The sequence below is a fragment of the Camellia sinensis genome, chromosome 3 (genome assembly GCF_055761805.1).
Source record: "Camellia sinensis isolate YWXY chromosome 3, ASM5576180v1, whole genome shotgun sequence".
Classification (NCBI taxonomy): Eukaryota; Viridiplantae; Streptophyta; class Magnoliopsida; order Ericales; family Theaceae; genus Camellia; species Camellia sinensis.
The window spans coordinates 138,396,687-138,408,594 of NC_138963.1; positions in this window are offsets into that span (position 1 = coordinate 138,396,687).

An 11,908-nucleotide genomic window follows, 5' to 3' on the forward strand; every position below is an offset into this window, starting at 1 on the left:
TGGTTACGATTTGAGTACAGAGTTGTGAAAGTAGTATAAAATTTCAAGTTATGTGTTTGGTTATGAGTTTTAAAAATAATTTCTTAATTAAGTTTTATTTTATGTGTTTAGTTACGATTTGAGTGTAGTGTTATTTTTAAATTTAAAATATTAACATTTTAAATTATTTAAATTTTTACGATTTAAATTTTTTGAATATTTATTTTAATTTTTTACTTATTAAAATTTTTAGATTATTTAAATATTTATGATTTAAATTTTTTGAATATTTATTTTGAAAAAAATTATTTCCTTTGTAGTATTTTCAATTAAAAAATTGATTAATGTTATTTTTTGCGAATAATAATTTTTTCTAATTGAATTTTAAAAATAGTTTGGGTATGAGTGTTGATCAGAATTTTCAATAGTGTGAAAGTGGTGTGTTTTGTTATGAGTTATAATAATTTGAATTAAGTTTTGAAAACTCTTTCCAAAACTCATAGCCAAACAAATTTTCTTACTTCACATGTCAAATCAAACTTTCAAAACTCAATTCCACACTCAATTCAACACTCTATTTAAAAACCATAACCAATCAAATTTTCTACACTCAAATCATAATTTCACAACTGACAAACTCAAAATACAACTCATACTCTCAAATCTTATTTATAAAACTCTACCAAACGCAACCTAATCTTCTCAAATTGTCCCTAATAAGAGCCACTTGCAATTGCATATCATTTTCCGTGGATCAATTCTAGACACCGTAAGGCACTCGGTGAGAAATTTTATTTCTACACAACTATTTATCTTAGTATATATTATTTCTCAGTATATATATTTATTAATTTAATTATTAATTATTATTCTCAATTTACATACTAAATATTTTAATTATACTATTTACTCATATCATTGTGCATATACCACCCCAACTTTTTTTCTACACACTTTTTGAAAATTGTAGACCCGCTGCTACGATTCCATTCTAGACAAAGAAGACCATAGTCCTCCATTGAAAACCTGCATTCCATTGAAGATTCCATTGAAGGCCCTATCATAAATATAAATAAATAAATTACTATGAACCAATAAACTAAAGACCAAAAATAAAAAAAAATAAAAAAAATCAAAGAGAAATATTCTCATGTTGATTCTGAAATATTTCAATAGGAAAATAAAACACTAAAAAAATAAAATGAGTCAATCCTCATCTCTTTCTTCCTTCAACTTGAAGCAATTTCAATTTCCCCTAGGATGATTTCAATTCACAACAATCCAATAATTCATATTTCAACCTCGAAGTCGAGTAAACACACCCAATTTCATGTTTTAAAAATCAATTGAGCAAAACCGTTCTTAATTGAGCAAGTTTCAAAATTGGAGTTTGTAGAAAATTAGGGGTTTTCTCTCGTTCATGAATTATAGACTAATTTTCATCATCAACAACAATAATAATCAATAATAGACATAATTCCATCCATAATCATGAATTATTCCCCACATCCTTCCAAATCATTTATTAGCAAACACAATCCATACATACATACATATATATATATATATATATATATCTACAAAACTGAATATGAAATTACCACATGTAAGTCTCAAATTAAAGATATAATAAGTTAAAGATACCCCTATCTCCAGAATGGAAGCTTGAGATGAAAACCCACTTGAAATTTCAACGAAAATACCAAACAATCGGTAGATATCTCGAACTAGACTTGTTCTTCAATTTTCTTGAAGGATCTAGGGTGGATTTAAGGGGAAAATTGGAGAAATCAAGTGTTTGGAGCTCTAGGGTTTTGGGTATGGAGGAGAGGGAGAAAAGAGAGGAAGAAAGAATAAGATTTTGGGCCAAAAATGATTTTAAAGAGCTAGAATTCGCGCATGACGCTCGAGCGGTCCAAAGTTCACTCGAGCGAACTTGCTTCCAACACAGGTACCCAAATTTCAAATAGGCACAACTCCCTCGTCCGGACTTCATGTTAGGTTGTCTTTGTGTCCAAATCAAAGCCCCGAAAACAAACTCTCTAAGAAACAAATTCCTTACTACACAAAATTGCTTCACCTTTAACAGTAAGACAAATTTGGGGTAAAACCACTAGATAATTGACATTACTATTAATAACAACGCATTGTAATTTAAATAATATCATAGCTTATCGAACATAGTGAAGAAGTCAACCTTAGCTTTAACCATTTAACCTGTATCGCCATAATTTACACCATTTCCTTTTATAACTCTTTTATATATATAATTCTTATAAAACTTGAATTCATAATCCGTGACAGTCATAATTAACAATTATTGATCATTCTAAATTGAAGGTCTCGGCTAAACTCAATGGTACTACTAATCTAGTATATCAACAACATAATTATACTCACTCCGTCATGGCATGCATCAAAACCAACCCCAGACAATTGTTTACATTTCCCGTATCCATAACTCCTACCTCATAACAATGATGAAACATGAAGGGCATGCCTATTTGTCTCAACAAGTCAAATACCACCTCTTATGAAGATTTCCCTATCCCAACCATAAGTCTCTGTTTATTGATAACAACTCCACGCTTGAGCCAGAGTATCAATGCTTGTGAAGCCAATCCTTAAGACACCCATCACATAGCTTCTTACTCATGCTACTTCGCCAACTGAGTTAAATATAACTAACTTTATCTAGTTTGAGAAAGTTTAAAACTAATTCATGTATTCTAATATTAACATTCCAAGACGCTTATCCTTAGGTTACTCTAATCGTCCTTAAGGCCTCAATCAATGTGCATTACTATAAGGTTTAATCCATACCTCACTCCACATCCAAGACCTTTCTTCTGGCCTATTTTCAAAACTTCAATGTGAGTCTATGAGATAATTTCAAGTCTTCATAACCAAAAACAATTCACCATTTAATAAAACCTTTACTATCACAAGGTCACAATAGCTTCTCATGAACTTACAAAATTGGTAAACTAAGTTTCTACAACAATCTCATAATCGCGTTCTCACGTGATCCCTAAATGATATATCTTACCAATAAAAGTGGGGCCAAAATTTCAAGTCCCAAAAGTTTCCCCCCCCCCCCCCTCCCATTTGGGGTCACTCTCGTCCTTGTATCCTATAAGAAAATAAAGATAAGGTTTGACCCACACTTAAATACTCCACACGAAATCTCACACGCCATACGCGAGTTAAACATATGCCTATACATTTATCTACTTCCACATAAGGCAAACCACATAAGCATATAGGTACATAAAGCACATACGGATCTCTCCCAAGATATCAACTCGTCCCATGGCGCTCAAAGACTTCCAAGTGGAAAAGTATTGATCAGATGCCTTTTCAAAAGGATTTCAATGAATGCAATAGGCTCAAGTTATTCCTAGAAGCTTAACCCCATACCCAAATAGTCACATAAACATACATAGCATACAAGGTAAACTAACGTTCCTTCCTAGCATAATAAACCCATTGTGGTAAAAGTCACATCCCATGAGCTCAAGGTATTCAAACCTAGTAAGCTTTGATACTAAGTTGTAACGCCCAAAAAAACAATAGACATACTACTCCATCACAATATCCTTTAAACATACACAATCATAACTTCTCGTGTAATTATCTAACATACACACATGTGGTTCCTTTTTTTTTTACTTCAACAAAATTTAACTACTTTGTTTTATTACATTTCTTGACTTTACAACATGAAACCAATTGACATAATCGAGTCAAATCATCCTCCAGTTTTATCCAAGATAATGCCTTAGAGGCTACAAATTCCCAAGGCCTTGCCTAGATTACAAGTAAATGGTTTTCTAACCCACACAAATATAGCCATTGGCTTATCAAAAACAAAACAACAAAAGATAATAGCCTTGTGCTTCCGAAACTATTCTCCATGCCTTTACTTTGGTGGGGGTCACAGCAGCTTTTCCTGCAACAAAATCCACTAGGGGTGAGCACAAAGCCCAATAGAGAATTCTTAACAAAATATATACATTTTATACAGTCTCATAAGAAGGATGTGCATGCCATGCGATGCTCAAAAAGATTATTTTTCTCTTTTGAAAGTCTTATGTGCAATGCCCTTCAAAAATATAATTAATGCAATGATATCTATGTAATAACAAAGAGTGGTAAATACAACTCAGGAAAATCCCTAGGGCTAGTGTTTACAAGTAGACTTATCAGGCATTATCAAATTCTACCTTACCGGTTTCTAATCGGAGGGCTTAGGCACCCTTACGCGCGTGTTTCTGGTCTTGCACCAAGGACACTCAGGCCAACTTAATTCTCAAACTACACCCACTTATAAACCTTCCCACCGTATTAACATTTGTTATACAAAAACCATCTTTATTAACAACATTAGTTTCACAAAACCATTTTAATTTCAAAAGTGATCTCAACAATGCCAGTTCAAGAGAGAAAAAAAAAATAATGAACATGGAATGAAACGCCAATGTAATACATGTCTATATTAATGCCCTGGACTTTCTCAAAATTTCTCAATATTTTCTCATTTCATCCACACAATCTTCTGCTATGATCAAGTTCCTCATCTCTACCCAATATATACACACACACAATATATATATATATATATATATTCCAAGAGATATAAAAAAAAATACGCTTCATCAAATACATTTATTTCCTCTTTAAACCAAATAAATTTTAACATGAAAATCATCATTTCCAATCTTCATCTTTTCAAGATAAGTATAACAACATACTATTCACTATTTTCTCAATATCCACTTCTATCTTACAAGGGATTTCAACAGTAGGGGTAAATATGACAATTTCCTCATCATTTCTCAAAATTGGATTTCAACAATTCACGATCTCACAAATCTAAGTTTTTACAAAAGAAAAAAAATAGAGTTTCGCTTTTTTTTTATTTTTCTTTTTTTGAAAATTTTTATGCAATTAGAAACTCCAACTATCACACAACTCATATTTTTCATCAATACATTTTTTCTCAAAAGTTCTCAAGCCTAGGGTTTTCACAAAATTAGGACTTCCTCATTTAAATAAAAAATTTTGCTCATGAAACCCCCAAAACATTCTCATAGTTCATAAATTAAAAAATTTGATGAAAGATTTGAGAAAACCTCTCTTTGAGCAAAACACAATTTCATAAAAATGAAATCCTAATTGTGCACACTCCAAACAATATCAAATAACCATAGACTTGCAATATATATATATATATAACTCAAAGAAAATCGCTACCTCAAAGTAAGCAGAACAGAAGAAGCAAGATTTGAGAAGAACTCTTCACAAAATCAAAATCCAATCGATCAAAATGTTGATCTTCTCTTGTTTTTCACCTTTAATATAAGATCTATGGTGGATTCTTGGTGAAAATTGATGAAATCAAGGTTTGGAGATCTAGGGTTTCAGGTATGGAGGAGATAGAGAAAAGAGAGAAAGAAATAATGAAGAGTTTGGGCCAAAAAGTGGCTTTAAAGTGCTGGATTTCGAACAGGCCACTCGAACTATCAAAATGTGGCCCGTGCAGTGAAAGAAAGCTCCCAGAATCTCTGTAATTCTCACAGACTGCTCAAGCAGTCAAAAGTTCACTCGAGCGAACTTGTTCCCAACATTGGTACTCAAATTTCAAACGGCATGACTCCCTCGTCCGGACTCTGTTTTGGGTTGTTCTTGTGTCCAAATCGAAGCTCGGAAACAAGCTTTCCAATGGTTCTAACCTCACATCCAGATTCAAAGTGTGGAAAGAGAAAAAGGTAAAAGAGTGAATACTGCTCATAAGACAATTATCCAAATCAATATTTTTGGTTCAATCATACTTCACCATTAGATACCACCTCAATCAATATTCTAAAAGGAATCGAAGAGGCTCTAAGTACAATAATAAGAGTGTCAAGAGCAATCTTTCTAGTCCAAGGAATACGAAGTGTTACAAAAACCCTTAAACAAACGTAACCAAAATCCAGTGTGGAGATTGTATTCCACATTTTGGGGTCTCACATAGGGAGTGCAAGATTCGAATATAGGATGACCAAATCTATGTGGATGATTACAAAACCCTAACGTGAGAAGATTGCATTCCACCAATTTGGGGTTCACACAATTTGGGAAATGTGGCTAGCAAATTGGTGTGGATGAACACAAAAACCCTTAGGTGAGCTTTTTCCTAATGTGACACACAAACACACCACTCAAAACGCGGAAATTGCATCCCACTAATTTGGGGTTCACACTATTAGGAAAAGATTCTAATGTGGACGGCACGTCAATGTCAATGAACACAAAAAGCCTCAAGTGCACTTTTTTCTAATGTGACATACGAACAAACCACTTAAAACACGGAGACACAATCAACTGAATCACATAGCCTAAATGAGGGCAAATATGTCAAACCCAACACAATAGTAACTATGAGTTTATTAAAATAAATATGGGACTGACTGTACCACAAGTCCATTTAATGAGATTTATTGTAACGCCCCAAAAATATTACAATAAGATCAACCCACAACATATATTAAATAATAACAAATGTCAGAATGTAATATTCTCCCATTCATAACGTTTAATTTTTTTACAAAAATGTAACACATGCAGTAATACATTCACAAGTTCTAACCTTGAATCTATAGCATGTGTCATCAGTAAAAAATATGAAATAAGAGTTAAACATATATAGTAGTGCCCTATTGGCTACAATTTTCCAAGATGGTGCTTGGTTACAACAAAAGTGAGTTTAATCTCAATACAAATAAAGCCCTAGGCTTGTGTAAAATAAATACAAAAAATAAAAATAAAAATAAAAAAAACAGAAGCTCTTGGCTTCAAGTCCTCCCAAGTTATTGCCTTGGCGGAGGCATATCATCAGCATTTGAAAATGGTTTTCCACATAATATGAGTCAAAACCGAGTAAAGATACTCTAACATAGTGTATGAATCCTGATAGAGTTATAAGGTGAATGCATATGCAATGCTCATATCAAAACTTTTTTTACATCTCTTTCCAAAACCATGCAATGCCAGGTTATATCACAATTCATGAATCCATTTGCTTTACAGTAGAAAACAGGGCAGTAGATACAATGTTGGGAATCTCTAGAATGTGTCTGCAAGTAGGCTACAAGCATTACCAATTGCCATTTTTATCGATATTAACCAGAAGGCTCGGTATCTATCCGCGCGGGTTTTTGAACTTTCACCAAGGACACACAGGCCAACTTAATACCACAACTACACTCCCTACCTAGATTTGCCAAGGTATTTACCATTTTTTTCTCAAAACAATAAAGATTTTCAATGTGTTAAATATGTTACAATGCTCAATGCAAATGGATGAGAAATTAGTTTCAATTTACCTAATTCTTATGCAATTTCTACAATAATCATAGCTATCCTCCATCGATAGCTCAAAACAGATATCTCTAAACAGATAATTAATTTTTAACACAGATATACTTTATAACATTACCAAATAAGAGTGATAATTTATACCCAACTCACCATCATTATCATCATTCCAATTCTATGAAACCAACATCAATTCCATTTTCTATTTACAAAATCCAACATTCACATTTTAGGGCAAAATCTCTTTTCTTTGAAAAATCAATTTTAAGGATGGAAATCCATCATTTTATCACAACTCAACCACATCTACAAGGCCACAATCATATACAAAAACCCATTTTGAAAACCCCTCTTTTAGATTTTTAAACCAAAACCCTAGATTTTTGTTTAAAAATTTCCAAATCACAACATAGCTTAGAAAATCAAATAACTAAGTTAAAAACCATACAAAGTGTAGAGAAATCCTTATCTCAAAGAAGAAGACTCAAAGGAAATATGGATAGACCTCAACGAAGCCGAAAACATGAATTTCTCCGATTATAATAAAACTCTCGACATGCTCTCTCTTTTTATCAAAGGGACTAGTGTGACAACCCAACTCTGGATTATGCTAATTAATCTTAATTATCCTTATAATTTTGAGCTTGATATGATTTTGAATGCTAATCATATGATAATATGTGTTTGTGAATTTCTATCTGTTCACCGTAGGAAAATCTGTTTGATTTTCTGTTATAAAATTTAAATTGAAGGCCGTAGAGGTGTCAGAAACTGAAATTGATTGTATTTTTGCGATTAAAATGATTTTTAAAGCCTACGGTGAAACTTGATTAAAAGTCGATTCGGATCAAAATAATTAAATTAAATCAATTAAATTAAATGCAATTGATTAACCTTAATTAAGATGGATTAGTTTAAACTAATCACTTAGTATATATAAGGGCCAAACACACTTAAGCTCATATGATGAGCTCAAAATTTGAAGTTACACTCTAAAGAGAGAGTGAGGGGCGACTCTAGAGAGAGAGAGAGAGAGAATGAAGGCAAAATTTGAGAGTTGGGCAAGGAGCTTGAGGATTGAGAAAGATAACTCACGAACTAGCTAGGAATTGGAAGATTAGAGCTCCTAGGTAAGTAATGAACTCAAATTCTTGAGTTTAAGTCCATAATTACATGAATTCTAGCACTAATTGAGCTGAATATGATGAAATTAAAGTTTGTATAGACATGCATATAAGCTTTTACCATGAACATGTACATTTGAGCTTGTAGCATGTTAAACATGTAGAATTAGTGGATAAGTTATACATGCATCCATGAATTATAGGACTATGGAACTTTGTTGTATGATTTTTGAAGCTATAGAACTCAAACCCATATTTTAATGATGATAGATGGAAATTAAGTTGAGTTCATGCTTACATGGGAATTTAAAATGATGATTTGCCAATTCATGAAGTTCATGTATAAGAAATGTAATTCTTCAAGTATTAATGTTCAAATATATGTCTTTGAAATTTTGGGTAAGTTATGCATGAAATTGGCCTTTGGAATTGAGTTTTGAGCTTCAAACAAAGTTTTGGAAAACCCAGAATTCGACTTGTCCGCTCGAGCAAGGAAAGTGTAGCTCGAGCGTGAAAGTTGAGCTCTCAGAAGTTTTGCAGACATTGATGGCTACTCGAGTGAGAATAATTATGCTCGAGCGCAACTCACATGTTTTGACTCTTGGCTCGAGCAACCAAAGTTACACTCGAGCACAAAAATAAGGCAACCAGTACTTTTGCAGACCAAAGGGGTCTGCTCGAGCAAGGAAAGCTGCACTAGAGCGGAGAGTCCTGTTTCAGAAATTTTGAAAGGATGCTTTATGTTTCGTTTTCCGTTCTCTTTCATTTATAAGCACTCTTAGGCATGCATTGAGCATGATAAATGAATTAAAGAACATGAAAGAACCCTAAGAACATTAAGCAAATTAAAAAACAGATTGAATTGTATTATGACCCAATGTGTTGTGAATTATATAGGGTCAAGTACAAGGGCGAATCAAGCACTGGAACACGGTGAGTAATATCTTAGCAAAGATATTTTTGTATACGCATTATTTTTTAAACAATGTCTATGTGGTAAGGTTCTTAACCCTTAAAGTGATATTATGAACAAGCGTTCTAATCACTTAATTCGGGATGAGATATACAAAACTATCAATGTATGAGTATGAAATGGGCCTAAGGCCGTTCAATATATTCAATGAGGATGTGAATTGGGCCTAAGGCTGTTCTGTATGATTCTTAAATTAGGCATAAAGTCGTTCTGTATAATTATTAAATTGGGCCTAAGGCCGTTCTGTATGATTATTAAATGGGCCAAAGGCCATTCTGTATGATTATTAAATGGGCCAAAGGCCATTTGAGATAAGGAAAAGAAATGGACCTAAGGTCGTTCTGGTTAGAAAAATGGATATGATCACAGATTTGAATGTGTGCACACAAAAATGAGTATAAGTAATGGACCTAAGGGCGTTCTGTAGTATTGGACCTAAGGTCATTTTGTGAGTGTTGGACCTAAGGTCGTTCAGTGTGTAATGGATACAAAGTCATTCACTATGTAAGATAAACCCAAGGTCATTTTGCCTATGATGGACCCAAGGTCGTTCTGTATGATACATGGACCCAAGGTCGTTTTGTACTTGGGATATGATGTAAAGGACCTGAGGTCGTTTTGCTTTGACATTAAGTACCAAGCGTAATTATGAACTGTGATTATAAGAATCTTGTTCATGAACTCTTTTGTTATGGTATTATTCGCTGGGCATTAACTCACTGTTTATATTTATGCATGTAGGTGAGCAGCGGGATGTCCAGCCCCAGCCTCAGTGAGCAATAAGAAACCAAGTTTTGAGAGATCAACCAAGGTCGCCTCACGCAAGAGGCCTTACTTTTGATTTATTGTTCTTTTGATCTTTTGTGGTCATGTATGACCAACCCTTTGTATAACCTTGATTTTTGTTAATAATGGTTTTGATTAATCCTGGACGTAAGTATTACATACTTAATATGAATATTCATGTGTGAGTTATTATATGAATATGAGAATGTTTTGGTTAAGCCATATATGCGCAGCTCATTGGACAATCTTTATAAATTTTGCTTCCGTAATTTGGCCTCCTATAATTAAATATGACTCAATTTCTGACTGAGGCTGTAGGTAATCTCGTGATTACTGGCCGGTTATGACTCTAATCCATAGGGACGGGTTTGGGTCATGACAGAGTGGTATCAGAACATGAGTAATAAATCACACACTTGTTCAAATGAGTAATAGAGTGTCTAAAAAATATATAAGTTGCATTCATGTGATAAATATATGTGTGGAATGCATTGAGAACATGCTACGTGGATTGAAGTATGCAAATATACGATATATAACTGTTGCCTAGTTGTATGAACGTACTTTTTGTACATGAATATTGTATATATCTTTTGTATGAATTATAATGCAAGTCTCATTAGATAATGGTGAGGACAAGAGCCGATGAGCTAGAAGAATCCTCCACTACTCGGCTAGACCGAATAGAGAGGATGTTGCAAGATATGACAGAAATACTAAGGTAACAACCACAGTGGCAACAACAACGGCAACACCCACAACCCTCAACTCCGGTGCAACCCATGCCGGATTTGCAAAATGATGACCGAACAATAGCCCTTACTAACAAATTCAAGAAAATGAAGCCACCGCTGTTTCGTGGGGGTGTGGACCCACCAAAGGTTAAAGCTTGGGTCCTTGGTATTGAAAAGTTATTTGAGATATTCCCATGCCTACAGACACAGAAAACACAGTTGGCCACTTTTACATTAGAAGATGAAACAAGGAGGTGGTGGATGCTAGTCCGTGATGATAACAAGGGCATTGACTAGGCACAGTTTCTTGCACTCTTTTATAAGAAATACTTCCCACAATGTATCCGTGATAGAAAGGTGTCGAAATTTGAAGGATTGAAGCAAGGTAGTATGACCGTGGCTAAGTATGAAGCCAAGTTCACCGAGTTGGCTAGATTCGCCCCACATATGGTTGGCGCCGACTACAAAAAGGCGAGGAAGTTTGAAAATGGTCTTCGCAATGACATTCTGGAAAGGGTAAATGTGCTGAAATTGCCCACATATGTTGATGTGTTAGACTTAGCCTTAATGTCGGAAACTAACATGGCTAACCGAGGCAAGCCACCAGCCGATTGGAAGGCTAAGAGGCAAGGCTTTTTCTTAGGAAAGAAATCATCAAAGAAACAAAACACGAGGTCTTGAAGCACTTCGGGCTCCACCAGAAATACAGTGCCAACAAGTACTCAATGTGGTAAGAAGTACCGTAGAGTTTGTTACCGTATTTTTGGGACATGCTACAGATATGAGGAAATAGGGCATCTGGCAAGGGGTTGCACCCAAACTGAACAGAAAAAAGGTGAAAAACCGGCCGTTAGCTCAACCGGATCCATCCCGAAATCGGGCAATACTGTGAGGCCTGTTGCCACTAGAGACACAATGAGACAGGGGAGAGTCTTTGCACTTGTCCTAGG